The following is a 13050-nucleotide window of genomic DNA, read 5'->3' on the forward strand; positions in this document are numbered from 1 at the left end:
GCAACCTTCAAAGCAAACAGCCTGGAATGAAAAGTACACAAGGCAAGCTTAGAAGCAGTTCCTCCAGGCATTGTTCTTGCTTTCACGTTGCCATTTTCCACAACTGTTTCTCAGGTATCAGAAAAGAAGATACATCCACGCAATACACTCCATCTAAAAAGAGGCGAATTCTACTTTCTCAAAAGCAAAAACTGAATCCCGGTTCTGGGAGAGCATATGGCAGATTTTTGCCTTTCTGTATTAACTGACCAAAACATGGATAGTAGCCATTATTAATTTTATACATATTTACCAATCTTTAAAAGTTGTAGAACTGTGCTTTTTATTATTCAGTGAAACTCGGTGACAGAGAGAGAAATGGCCCTTTCCACTAATAAATTACATCTTGAAATATACATGACTGTGATGTCTCCGGGTTACTTGCAGTGGTAACTTACACGCCCCGAATTCACTGTACCAGACAGTTCTATCTGTCCCATCGCTGGCCAAACACTGCTGCTCTGTTTCTATTCATTATGTATTATACGAGGCCTAAACACAGCCCAGTATGACGGGGGGGGGGGAAATATTCCAACCCTTATGACAGCAGTGATGCATTCAAGATTTCTCGCGGTACAGCCCGGACCTGGAGCACCAAAAGGCGTTTTCTGATACACCTAAAATATGTTAGCCGCAAGCTTGTCACTCAAGAACGTTCGGCCCTCTGCTTCTGCGGGTACTCAGAAAACCCTAGTTTAAAAAAAAAAAAAAAAGCTCTATCCAAACCTTGCAAAACCAAACTTGTCAAGAGCCTAGTGCAACGATCAATAACCTTGGCTACACTGACACCCAAATTCATGGTCCTGGGGACCAATGCAGCAAAATCCCAGAACCATAAGCTAGAGCCCCAAGAAACTACCACGCTTCCCTCTCCGCCACCCTCTGCCGCAGGGAGAGAAGCGGAGGCAGGAGAGTGAACGAAGCTCACCAGCTCTGAAGATGCTCCGTGACCTCTGGCTGCGCGGGGAAAGCAGGGCCGGCAAGGCGCTAGTGCGACCGTGGCCCGTGCGGACTCTGTCCCTGGTGCATTCCTTGCATTCCAGCACAATCTGTCGCCAGCCTACGAGCTGGCAGCGCGCGTCGCCGTTGGACACACACACACAGACACACACACACCTGCCTATCGCGGCGCCCGGAGCAACCGCGGCGCCTCCGCTGCCTGCGCTCGCGGGGTGTCGCACTCAGCCACCACACCGACAGATCCCGGCCCCGCCGCTGGTCCCCTCGTTTCCCAAGGAGCAGGAGGGGACAGGGACCCCCGATCCTCCGATGGGTGCAGCGCCCGCTCCAACTCCTGGCACCGGGAGGAGGCAGGGCGGTGCGGGAGGGTGGCCCGTAGCCTTGGAGCTGGGGCGCCCGCGAGGGAGGAGCGTGCGGTTTGCTGCCGCGAGCTGGGAACCCTGGACCCGCCAGGCGGTCTCCACAAGCACCAGTGCGGCTTCAAGGGCCGGGGCGACACGCGGGGCGGGCGTGGGAGGCAGCGATAAGCGGTTGCTTCAGGGGAACGAAGGACAGACCGACAGACTACCGGCCCCCGGCGCGAGCGACGGCGCGCGGGAGCCGCGGGGCTCAAGTTCGGGTACCGGAGGAGAATCGGCCGTGTAGAACCGTGCGGGGCAAAGTTGTGCGCCGCCGGGGGGGAGGGGAGAGGCGGGCGGGATGGTGGAGCACGCGGCGGGGACGGAGCGTCCGCGGCCGCGGAGCCGCGGGGGGCGCCCGGCCATCGCCAGGTCCCGGCTCGGCGCGCTCCGGGCAGCTCGCGCCCCGGAGCCCCGCGCCCTCCCGCCAGCGCCGCACACTTACTTTCCAGCTCAGACGGAGGTCATCGTCGCTCCGGGAAGCAGGGACGTCCGCACCGAAGGGTCGCCGCTGCGGCACCGGAGCAAACTGATCGAAGTGCGGCAACCGCGCCGCTGCCCGCCCCTCCCTCCCCACCCGCCCCCTCCCCCGGAGAGGCTCTCCCACCACCCCGGTGGCGGCGGCAGCTCGCCTCTACCCCGTGCCCATAGTGCCGCCACCGCGGCCAGCGTCCACGCGCACTCAGCCCCGGAGCCACTCAGACTGCTCGGAGGCCGCCGCCCCGCCGCCAGCCCGCCCGCCCGGCCAGTCCCGGCACCCGGGAACGTCAGCACGCCGCCGTCCCCAGGCAGGCTGCGCGCCCGCCCCATTGGGCGGAAGGAGAAGGCCGGCCCTCCCCATTGGCCCGGCCCTCATATTGAACAAGCCAATGGGAGCTGCGGTTTCAGGTCGCCATGGAGACCGATGCTGTTAAGAGCGAGAGGGCCAGAAGAAGGTGGGGAGTGAAGATGAAGGTGTCTGTGGCCTCCGGCGCGGGAGGGGGTGGGGGGAAGGAGTATTAGGGGATTCCCGAGCTAGGGCTCTGAAATCGGGCGGGTCTTGCTTTTGACTATTGCCAAGACCGTGCATGGTAGGGCTTGTCCCTGGCGTCAGAGGCAGAAACAACTGAGCCCCTGGACTTCTGCTTTACATTGAGAGCTCAGGAGGGGCGTTTCATTTTTCCTGCATCTGGGGAGCCTGCAAGGCTAAGCCCTTTGACCTTTGACATCTGTGCGGCCCGGTGAGTTCCACTCCATTCCTTAAACCTCTGCTTCTTCCTGACGTCACGGGGTCACTTGAATTCTTCCAACCACTCCCCCTTCCCTGAGCCGGCTATTTCCTCAGATATTTGGTTCTTCAAGCTTATAACCCCTCCCGGGGAAACAGGATTTCTTGTGGGTGGTATTTTGGTAAGGACACTGGATGGGATTGTGCCAAAAGGATCAACCCACAATAGAATGAGTTCTATGCTTCCCAAAGCAGCAAGTAACTAATCCCTCCTCTCCCCTCCCTCTTGTCCTGTATGCTTTCTGCACTGAGCTTGGCAGGTGCACGCTCTGTCCAGCATTTTACGGACTGGAGCAGTGCCTGAATCAGTCCTGATGATTTTGCAAAAGAAATGAAGAAATAGATTACAAATGATGGGTTTTTGCTTTCTGACGGTTTTCCAGATTGTTTCTAAATCTAATAAATGATGAATTGGGACATGGACTCGGTACTCACCGAAAATCTTGACCTTTAGTAACGAGTGCTCTACTTTCACTTAAATCGCATTGTGCTAGTTTGCTTTGTGCTAATTATTTTTGATGAGTGATGTTCATAATTAGATACTGCCCATTAAACTGGAGCTTTTAGACATACTACTTTAAAATATATTTTTAAAAGCTCACTCTAGCATACAGCCACTGATATATTCATCTTCCATTTTTTGGTGACTTTTTATTTTCATAATATCATCTTTAGATAAAAAAATCATATTTATGCTACTTTTCCTCAAAATAAGGGACCATACTAATTTTTTCACTATATTGTGTGGGAAAAGCTGATAAAAATTTTGTGCAAGCTATATGTATTAAACTTGTATTCTGAATTTTAATTAGATGGTATGTTTTGCTGTTGGTTTTTGTCTTATAAAATATATTCTAAGGAAAGTTAACATGGCACCTTGCTTAGGGAAAAATCCCCTTGGCACTTATTGTAAACTGGAATCTAGTTGACTGGGGAGCAAAATGGGGAAACATGTGACTATATCACTTAAATATTTTAGAATTAGAGTTTAGGCTGCAAGCCATAAAGTTGGAGATATCTCATGACTTGTCATTAGAAAAATTAGCTGCTTTTGAGTTTTTCTTGGTTTTGTTATTGTTTGTTTGTATGTGTGCTTGTTCATAGGAGAATAGAAAAAGGCAAAATTCGAAGGTTGATAAATAGGACATTTGAAATGTATAGTCAACATCTCAATAATTTTTTTTAAAATTTAATTAATATAGAATGAATGGAAGATTTTCCTAATCAAGGATGAAAATGGGTGACTCACTTTTTCCTTTGTAGAAAAAAATGGAAAAAAGGACCAATTTTATTTTCACTCTAATAATCATTTTCTTTCATATTTTTCTCAAAACAAACATCATATTGTTTTTATGTGTGTGATTTATATTTCATTTCCATTGTCAGTAATTAAAATGTTGCTGAAACCCAACAGGAATAATGATATCCCTAAATCAGCTGTCATTCAACATTATATTTGTTCTTGTTATATTTAGTGGAAACAAAACTTGTGTGAACTTTTATTGCTCAGCATTGCTGGTTAAAACTAAGAAAACACTTTGTTTCACCAAAAGTTGATGCTACTCAGAACCTGCCTGGCTCCTACATTCCTTTCAGCATGGGAACTGTGATAACCTAGGACCTTCTCATACTCCATACTCAGCACAGCACAGCACAGCACAGCAATCTTACCAACAGGGATTTTCTCTGTCGGTTCTACTTTCTCAGACTGTCTTTTTTACCCTCTCCTGCCAAGTTTCTCCCTTAGCCTCCCAAATATCTGGCCTTTTATGGAACCAGTCTTGCTTACCCTCCCTCTTTATCTGCTGGCCTTTCCTTTCACCAAGAAGCAGTACCAACGGGACAGCTCCACTTTTTCATCCCAGATGCTTTGACCCTTGAAGATGGTTCTTTCTCTCCACAGAATTGCAGCTGGTTTTGCTGACTAAGTTCTCCCATGTACCAGTGTCTTTTGGACTGGGAGTGGCATTCATGCCTGTAAGGGCAGCACATGGGTGCGAGAGATGGGAGGATCAGAAGTTCATCCTCATCCTTGGGTACAAAGCAAGTTTCAGGCCAGCCTTGACTACGTGAGACCCTGTCTCAAAACAAACAAACAAAAGCACAACTTTGCCTAAAACTTGGCAGCATTTGTAATCACTTGGGGGGGGTCTTTCTTATATAAACAAATTTTTTAAAGTTTATATTTTTATGTGAATACATTTATTCACTAGAAGACTGTCATATTCAAAGTCTTACATTTAAAATATATTTAAATTGAGGCAATGAGAGCTGACATAAACACGAGGCCATGAGAGCTAATGACAACTGATCAATGTTACCTCATCAATAAGCAATAAATCGCCGGGCAGTGGTGCCACATGCCTTTAATCCCAGCACTCGGGAGGCAGAGGCAGGCGGATCTCTGAGTTCGAGGCCAGCCTGGTCTACAAGAGCTAGTTCCAGGACAGGAACCAAAAAGCTACGGAGAAACCCTGTCTCGAAAAATCAAAAAAATAAAAGATAAAAAAATAAATAAGCAATAAATCATGGCTATCCCTGACATGCTGCTTAAGGGCTTAATTCTTTTTTAAAATATTTTTCTGCTTAAAACAATTTTTAAATTTAAATAGTCTCGATTATATCTCCCCTTCCCCCAAGTCATTCCAGATCCACTCTCCCTCCCTACCCACCCCAACGTTAATTTCTTTCTTGAAAAATAAATACTACAAACCCTCCCTCCCAAACCAAAAAGAAAATACCCCCAAAACAAATCAGCAAAAGCCCCACCAAACTGTAACCAAATAGAAGCGTACAAAAATACTGTAGACTCTATTATATGTTGATCATATAATCCTGGGCGTGAGCTCTGCCCTGGAGTGGTGGATATGCCCAGTGCCACTTCATTGAGAAAAACTGATTTTCCTGCTCCCAGCAGATATAAATGACAGTTCAGCTGCTATTTTTACTCAAGTGGCTAGATATTCACTCATTCATTCATTCTTTAAAATACAACAAAATAAAATATAAGATAAAAACTTTCACATTGAAGTTGGGCAAGACAAACCAACAGAGAAGGAAAAGAGCCCAAGAGACCCAGAGACCCCCTCATTTGAACATTCAGGAATCCCATAGTTGGAGATCAGCTTCCTGTAAGGATGTGTGAGGACCTACCCTACCTTGCATGTAATCTGTACCATTTCTGGCGCTGGGCCCTGCGTCAGATGAAAAGGGGAGACAAGCATCCGTGTGCTCTCGGCGCCTTGACTGCAGTCACGCCAGCTGTCCAGAGCAGCTGCTGGAACTTCCCTGGATTGGGGCTGTAACCTGAAACTGTGAGGCAGAATAATCCCCTTTCTTTCCAATTGCTTTGTCAGGTAGGAAAGAAGCTGAGACACTCCAATTCCAGGCTCTCCGAGAGGAGGGAACCTTTGTCAGGCAGCCTGAGGAGCCATAGAAATGCAAATGGCCTACCTGAGCCCAGAGAACTGTTCCCAAGTCTGGCTGCTTGGTAGCCACGATAGAAAAGGAGGGGCAAGACGCTCTACTTAGGCTGATGTGGACAAGGTTTAAAATGAATGTAGAACTTGGGTGACTTTACCCCAGAATCAGAAGTAAACAGCAGAACCCCAAGGAACTCTCCAGCACCAGAGCAGAGAGTGGACCGGAACCTCACAAAGGCCAGGAGACTGCAGTGCTCTACAGTGCTTACTATATTCATATTTGCTCATGATGGTTAGGGAGACAATTTCCTTTTGAAATATACCATAGAAAGGAAGGAATAGAAGACGCCTCTATCTGATATCTCTACAGTAGGGAGAAGTGGGGAAAAGAGGCTCTGAGAATGCACCAGCTCTGGTAGCTCTTCTTATTGAAGAGGAATGTTTAAACAAGCAGGCAGGCGGTGAGCGGGTGGGGGTTGGGGGGGACAGCAGCACTGAGCCTGGGGACCGTGGCCAGGGCTCAAAACTAGCTCAGGTGGTTTCAGGATTAGGTCATGCCTCACCTTCAACCACATTTCCTGAAACATGCAAATCTCTCACCACCCTAAAGACCCAACTGGGTTTCCTGACCTTGTCCCGATCCACCAACCTCAGGCTGACTGCTGCCTGAGCCTGGCAATGTGGCACTTGACATTTGACCCCCTGGTGTACCATTCTCCCCAAGAGGATGTGTTCCCTAGTGCATCCATGACTATCTATCCCTCCCCTGGAGCCCCTGAAGTATGCCCCACAGTAGGAGAAGCCTGTGTGCATTAATCATTATAGTCCTTCCTGGACGCTGATTTCCAACTATGACAAACAGGAATCAGTAATGTTGAGAAGTAATTAGAACAAGATGAAATTAAATATTCAATGTGGAAAATGAGAATCTGTGCAGGGTAGAGATTTCTCCTCTGTAGCCTTCACAGACAGCAAGGCTGTGGAACCATGAAAACATGGTTGGAAGCATGCACGAAAAGAAGTGGATTCGTGTGCCTTCTTCACAGCTCAGGCTGTGTATTGGGGAAAGCGGTTGGGATTCAACTTTGCCAATATGTTTAAATAAGAGTGATGTATTATTTTTGCCTTCATGTGAAACTCCAAAGTTATGCTGTCTCTCAAAACAAGATAAGATCATTAGAATTTAATAATTTCACAAAATCAGAAAGCCATCAAACATTTGGTACGTGTACCAGACATCTGTTATGTGTGACTTCCTAGACCTAACTCTGCAGGCTTTTGAAGGAGTCTGAGTGACTCATGACCCTTTCTTCCCTCCTAGAAACAACCTCATGGGGACCTAATTTAATGTAGCCCAGTCACTGGCTGCTCACCCGTGACTATAATGGCATCAGCCAGAGTCTTCCAGCGATGCAGAACTGAGAGAGCAAGCAAGCTCCCTTGGTCCTGATGTTGCCTCAGCTGCTGTTGAAGACCCCAGTTTGTTGTCTCAAAATACCACTTAGGGGTGGGAGAGCTAGCTCGGTGATTAAGAGCACCGGCTGCACTCACAGACCACCTCGATTCAGTTCCCAGCACCCATGTCTAACAGTGAACAACAAACAGTAACTCTAGCTCCAAGGGATCAGACCCCTCCAGTATCTGCAAGCACCAGGACCCACATCCACATTCTAACCCTGCCCCTGATACACACACACACACACACACACACACACACACACACACACAAATAAAATACATTTTTGTGTTTTGTTTTTTGAGACAGTTTCTCTGGGTAACAGCCCTGGTTCTCCTGAAACTTGATTTGTAGACCAGGCTAGTCTTGAACTCACAGAGATCGGCCTGCCTCTGCCTCTGTAGTGCTAGGATTAAAGACATGTGCCACCATGCCCAACTTCAATTCTTTTTTTTTTTTAATAAGCATCTTGAACATGAGCCTTCTGGAGGTTCTGTGTGCAATGATGAGGAAACAGCTAAGCAGAGGCACCTGCAGACTAAGATGCTCTTTTCCCCTTAGAGATCTTCATGTAGGCAGCTAAACAGAAATGAGCACGCCAGGCTTCTGAGGTGACTCACTGAGCAGTCAGGGTACCTGCTGCCAAATCTGATGGCCTGAGCTCAATCCCTGGAACTTACGGTGGAAGGAGATTACAGCTCCTGGACGGTATCTTCTGACCTCGGCACGTGTGCCAGGACACACAATGATAAGTGGGATACATACTTTTAAATACTCAGAGAAAAACATGGGAAACGAGGATCTATGTCTAGCAAAACTTTCCTTTAAAACTGACTCTGACAGTCTTCACACATGGACCTATGCTGAGATTGCACTAAACAACCATAGAGCAACAAACCTCGTGTGACACTTAGAGCAAGAAGGGACAATCAGACAAGGGCCGGGTGCTGGCTGAAGTTTGGATCTGGTTGAGGTCTTTTCCCTAGAGGGACACTGTTGCCAGGTGGTTGTAGAGTTGTGTGTTGAAATAAGAGCGGCAGGGCTGAGTCCCCGGCACCCGGCCGCCCGCATGGCTAGTTTATACCCAGAAATAATTACATGGAAACTGTATTCTTTCAAACACTGCCTGGCCTGGCTAGGTCCAGTTTCTTATTGGCTAGCTCTTACATATTGTTCTAACCCATTTCTAATATTCTGTGTAGCCCATGAGCTGGCTTACCAGAGAGGATCTTAACCTGAGTCTGTCTGGAGTGGGAGCATCATGGCGACTCTCTGACTAAGCTTCTTTTTCCCAGCATTCTCTTCTGTTTACTCCACCTACCTAATTTTCTGTCCTATGAGGGCCGAGGCAGTTTCTTTATTATTAACCAATGAAATCAACAGATAAGATACAAGACCCACCTCCATCAGTTGTGGGATTCCAGTCTGCTAACTCGCTAAGGTTCCCGGCCTCCTCCTGTGCTCCCTATCATGACATTGGCATGGGTCCCAAGGCAATGGGGTCAGACCTTTGTGGGCTAAAAACATGGGACAAAAAAAAAAACCACTTCTCTTTAGAAGCGATGATGTTAAATATTCATTGAGGCTACTGAAAGCTGGTGAACATATAGCTCCTCACTCTGTGTCATCCTGGGACAGCAGGTGATCGTTAACCAGGAAGTGATTTCAGATGATTACTAAATATGAATTTGCTGCTACAAAAGGGTCTTTGGAGTTTTTCCTAAAGTAAATCATCAGAAAATAAGACCCATTATATCCTTAAGCTTAGGGCTCTCGCTCTCCCTGTTTCATCCTGATCGGAAGCTGAGAATGGGAAGAATCAGTCACTTGTAAGAGCTCCCTCCACGCTACCCTCTAACATGAGACCTTGCTCTTATATCCTCTCCCTGGGCCCCCATCCCCTCCTCACACTTACTCCTGTGACTACACCCTCACAGGGCCCCTATGGAGCTTGTTACAACTCTGCACACCCGTGGACGGGGAGAGTGTGTGACAGCCCATGCTAGAACACTATTCCACCATAAACCAGGAGCCAGGCACTGCCTGCTTTTCTATCGCTGGGTAAATTTTTTAAATAAAGTGTATGTGTTGGTGTGTGTGTGGGGAAACAAATGCAGAAAAGTCAGTGATAAGAATAAAACATTGATTGACAATAAAATGCTCAGTAAATTAACAGTAGAAGGGAGCTCCCTCCATCCATACCATAAGGAACTCACCGCCAACGCTGTGTTTATGATGAAAGACTAGCTTCAGTCCCCTAAAACTGAGAAGAGAGTCTATGGCCATGTACAGAGTGTGCACCTCATCTTGAAAACAAAGAGAAAAAGACTTAGTAACCGAATTGGGGAAGGAACAAGGACCTACACAGGCACCCATACTGCTCAGCACACTGCTGCATATTCTAGTCAGTGTGATGCCGAGGGAATAACAAAATCTGGAGGCATATAGACTGGAGAGGGAAAGGAACTAAAGCTACCTGCCTTTCCACATCTGCATGATCCTGTCTACAGAAGATCTGAAAGAATACACATGTGTGCCCTAGGACTCATTGATGAACTTAATAAAGTCACAGAGTATAGTCATTCTATAAAACCACATGCTTGGGACGAGCAATCTGAAAGGCAACAAAAAGTCCACTCACGGCCTCATTATTCACAACAATAAAAGTGCAATTTTTATGCATACATTGTTAAGTAAAGCATAATTCCTTTGATCTATAGATTCAATATGATCCCTGTCGACATTCCAGCAGGCACCGTTGTAGCAATTGATCATCTTAAAATGGAAACGCAGAGAAGCAGGACCACCAAAACCAATATCTGTGGAAAGAACAAAGAGTAATTACAATATTTAATTGTAAATCTTACTTATAAAGCTGCAACAATAAATGCAACATTGGCATGCTAGCCCTGTAGATCAATGAGAAAGCAGGTCCAGAGATTAGCCCATACACTGTGGTCAGTTCCTTTCAACAAAGATGCCGAAGCAGATCAATGGGGATCATCTCTTCAAGAAATGCTTGTGGGATGATGATATTGAATGTTCACATGCACAGCAATGCACCCACGTGCTTAGCTCACACTGTACAGAGAAGCACTTCTGCAATCTCCACCGCACACCTCTGTGTGAGAGCTGGAGCTTGCAAGACTCCTGACAGGAGGTCACAAAGATCTTTGTGACCTCGCTCTTGGCAACGCTTTCCTAGTTATGTCTCCAAAATCACCAGCTATGAAAAAAGAAATTAGTAAGTTAGCTTTTATCAAAATGACATCACTTTCCCTTCAGAAGGCAGCAACAGACCAGTAAGCACATGCAGAGGCAAATGCAGGATTGCGGGAGGGGTGAATGCATCAAACACAAGCCAAGCAACTCAACTGAAAACTGGGGCGGAAGGGGCTGGAAAGACGGCTTAGTGGTGACGTGCACTGACTGCACCTGTGGAGGACTGGTTTGCCTTTCATCACTAGTATCAGCTAGGTATCTGTGACTCCAGCCCCGGGGGAAATGACATATTTGGCTCTTAGGGCACAGGTACCAGGACACACTGCAGAGACAAAGCGCACACACACACACACACACACACACACACACAAACAAACAAAATAATCATTTTGAGTAGGATATTCTAATAAACATATCACTAGTCCAATATTCAGGTGGTCAGTAAGCACATGAAGATATTTCTCAGCACCAGTCAGTCATCAGGGAACTCATAATTAAAACCACAATGGAATACCAGAAATAGTTATAAACTTCTGATTGGAAAGTGAAATGGCATAACTGTTTTGAAAAACGATGTGATGATTTCTTAGAAGCATAAACATAAGCATATCATATGGCCTTTCAATCCTCCTTCAGGAAAATGCTTGTTCTAAAGACTTGTACATGAAAAATAATAGTAGAAGCCGGGCAATGGTGGTACAGGCCTTAATCCCAGCACTCAGGAGGCAGAGGCAGGCGGATCTCTGTGAGTTCGAGACCAGCCTGGTCTACAGAGCTAGTTCCAGGACAGGCTCCAAAGCCACAGAGAAACCCTATCTCGGAAAAAAAAATAATAGTTGAAATTACTGTTGTGAAAACCTGGACATTACCCCAGGATCCCTTAACTGCTTACTGGTATAGTAGAATAATTCTGCTGTAAAAAGTATGAGCTATAAATACATGCTAGGTGGGTAAACCCCTAAAACATGTTAAGAGAAAACAAAGCCATGTACCAAGGACATGTATGGTATGATGTCAGTTATATAAAACTTCCACAAAGTTTAAAATATATCATCAGTGGTTTCCCTTGGCCTGGTCTGGAGGGACTGAGCAGGAGTGTTATGAGTAAAGGTTCTCTAGGGAGAGAAAGATCCTCCACCTGGAGAGCAATGATGTCTTAAGAAATATTTTCTTAAAAATAACTATATAGTAATAATGGATACATTTTTGTTGAATAAAATTATGCCTCAATGAAGCTATTTTAGATAAAACCTTTTTAATAATGACAAACACATCTTTTAAACTCTCATATATGAACACAGTAAATCTGGAAATAATTTTGTCATTATTGAAAAGTCTCCAAATGACATGGGATTTAGGCCTCATTTATTAAACATTAAAAAATACCAAAGAAAACTGATTCACATCAAGAAATCCAGGAATTTACTAGAGAAAAATATTAAACTACAACTATTGCATAATTGGTGACTAGAATTTAAATTTGGGCATCTTAATTGGGACTCTGAAGCCGATACTGTAACTTTCTCATATCTGTTTCTGTTTTAGCTGTTTATATGCATGAAAGCAAGTATGGGGAGAGAAGCTGACATTGGGTTGAGAACCCTGCTATTACCTGATCTCTTACCAAGATTTACAAGACAATGAGCAGTCTCCCTAAGTTTACGTGAATTATCAACATTATTATACTTATCAATGTTTTCCTACGTGTATATTTTTCTATATTTGTATTTTACAGTTTACATAATATTACGATGACATTAGATTTCAAGAATTTAGAGTAAGTACTTTAGAAATCACGTTATTGTGTTTAATAATGGGCTGTGTGCTGGGGCATGCTTGGTGTTCTAGCTTGCTTCTTGTTGCTATGATAGAGCACCGACCAGAATCACCTTGGTGAGGCAGGAGTTTATTTTGTCCTAAAAGTTACAGTTTATTATCAGGAGAAGCCAAAGTAAGAACTCGAGGTACGGGGCTTGAAGTGGAAACCACGAAGGAGAGCTGCTCACTGGCTTGCCCCTTCTGGCTGGCTCAACTCCCTTTCTCATAAGCCCGGGCCCACCTGCCTAGGGATGCCACTGCCCACAGCGACCTGTGCCCTCCCTACATTCATTACCAATTAAAGAAAGTGCCTCACAGACACAGACGCAAGTCGATCCATTTTTCCTTTTGATATTCCCTCTTCCTAGGTGACTGTGGGTTGTATCACGTTGACAGCTGAGGTTAGCTAGGACATTTAAACACCTCAGCGTTACTAGAATATCTGTAGGTAAACTTGCATTTTTCTGG

At 45.8% G+C, this 13050-nt stretch overlaps 4 protein-coding genes across 24 annotated transcripts in view; 2 read left to right on the top strand and 2 right to left on the bottom strand.

Moving 5' to 3' along the window:
• Positions 1-1990, bottom strand: part of Pkp4 (plakophilin 4) — a 205459-nt gene extending 203469 nt beyond the window's left edge. For 16 of the 19 annotated variants that reach the window (XM_050124002.1, XM_050124024.1, XM_050123977.1 and 13 more), the window contains exon 1: positions 1843-1990. The gene's annotated coding sequence lies outside the window, so the exon portion shown is untranslated. The remainder of the gene's footprint in view (positions 1-1842) is intronic. The other 3 variants (XM_050124042.1, XM_050124057.1, XM_050123915.1) reach the window with 3 other exon arrangements.
• Positions 1-8792, bottom strand: part of Dapl1 (death associated protein like 1) — a 341707-nt gene extending 332915 nt beyond the window's left edge. The window contains exon 1 of the mRNA XM_050124119.1: positions 8762-8792. The gene's annotated coding sequence lies outside the window, so the exon portion shown is untranslated. The remainder of the gene's footprint in view (positions 1-8761) is intronic.
• Positions 2474-13050, top strand: part of Ccdc148 (coiled-coil domain containing 148) — a 231765-nt gene continuing 221188 nt past the window's right edge. For all 3 annotated transcript variants that reach the window (XM_050124064.1, XM_050124070.1, XM_050124081.1), the window contains exon 1: positions 2474-2617. The gene's annotated coding sequence lies outside the window, so the exon portion shown is untranslated. The remainder of the gene's footprint in view (positions 2618-13050) is intronic.
• The window catches only part of LOC126489683 (gem-associated protein 8-like), a 64021-nt gene continuing 53452 nt past the window's right edge, over positions 2482-13050 (top strand). The window contains exon 1 of the mRNA XM_050124096.1: positions 2482-2617. The gene's annotated coding sequence lies outside the window, so the exon portion shown is untranslated. The remainder of the gene's footprint in view (positions 2618-13050) is intronic.

The sequence above is a fragment of the Alexandromys fortis genome, unplaced genomic scaffold (genome assembly GCF_014885135.2).
Source record: "Alexandromys fortis isolate MF-2015 unplaced genomic scaffold, M_Fortis_MF-2015_v1.1 scaffold_8_9099976_23576923, whole genome shotgun sequence".
NCBI lineage: Eukaryota > Metazoa > Chordata > Mammalia > Rodentia > Cricetidae > Alexandromys > Alexandromys fortis.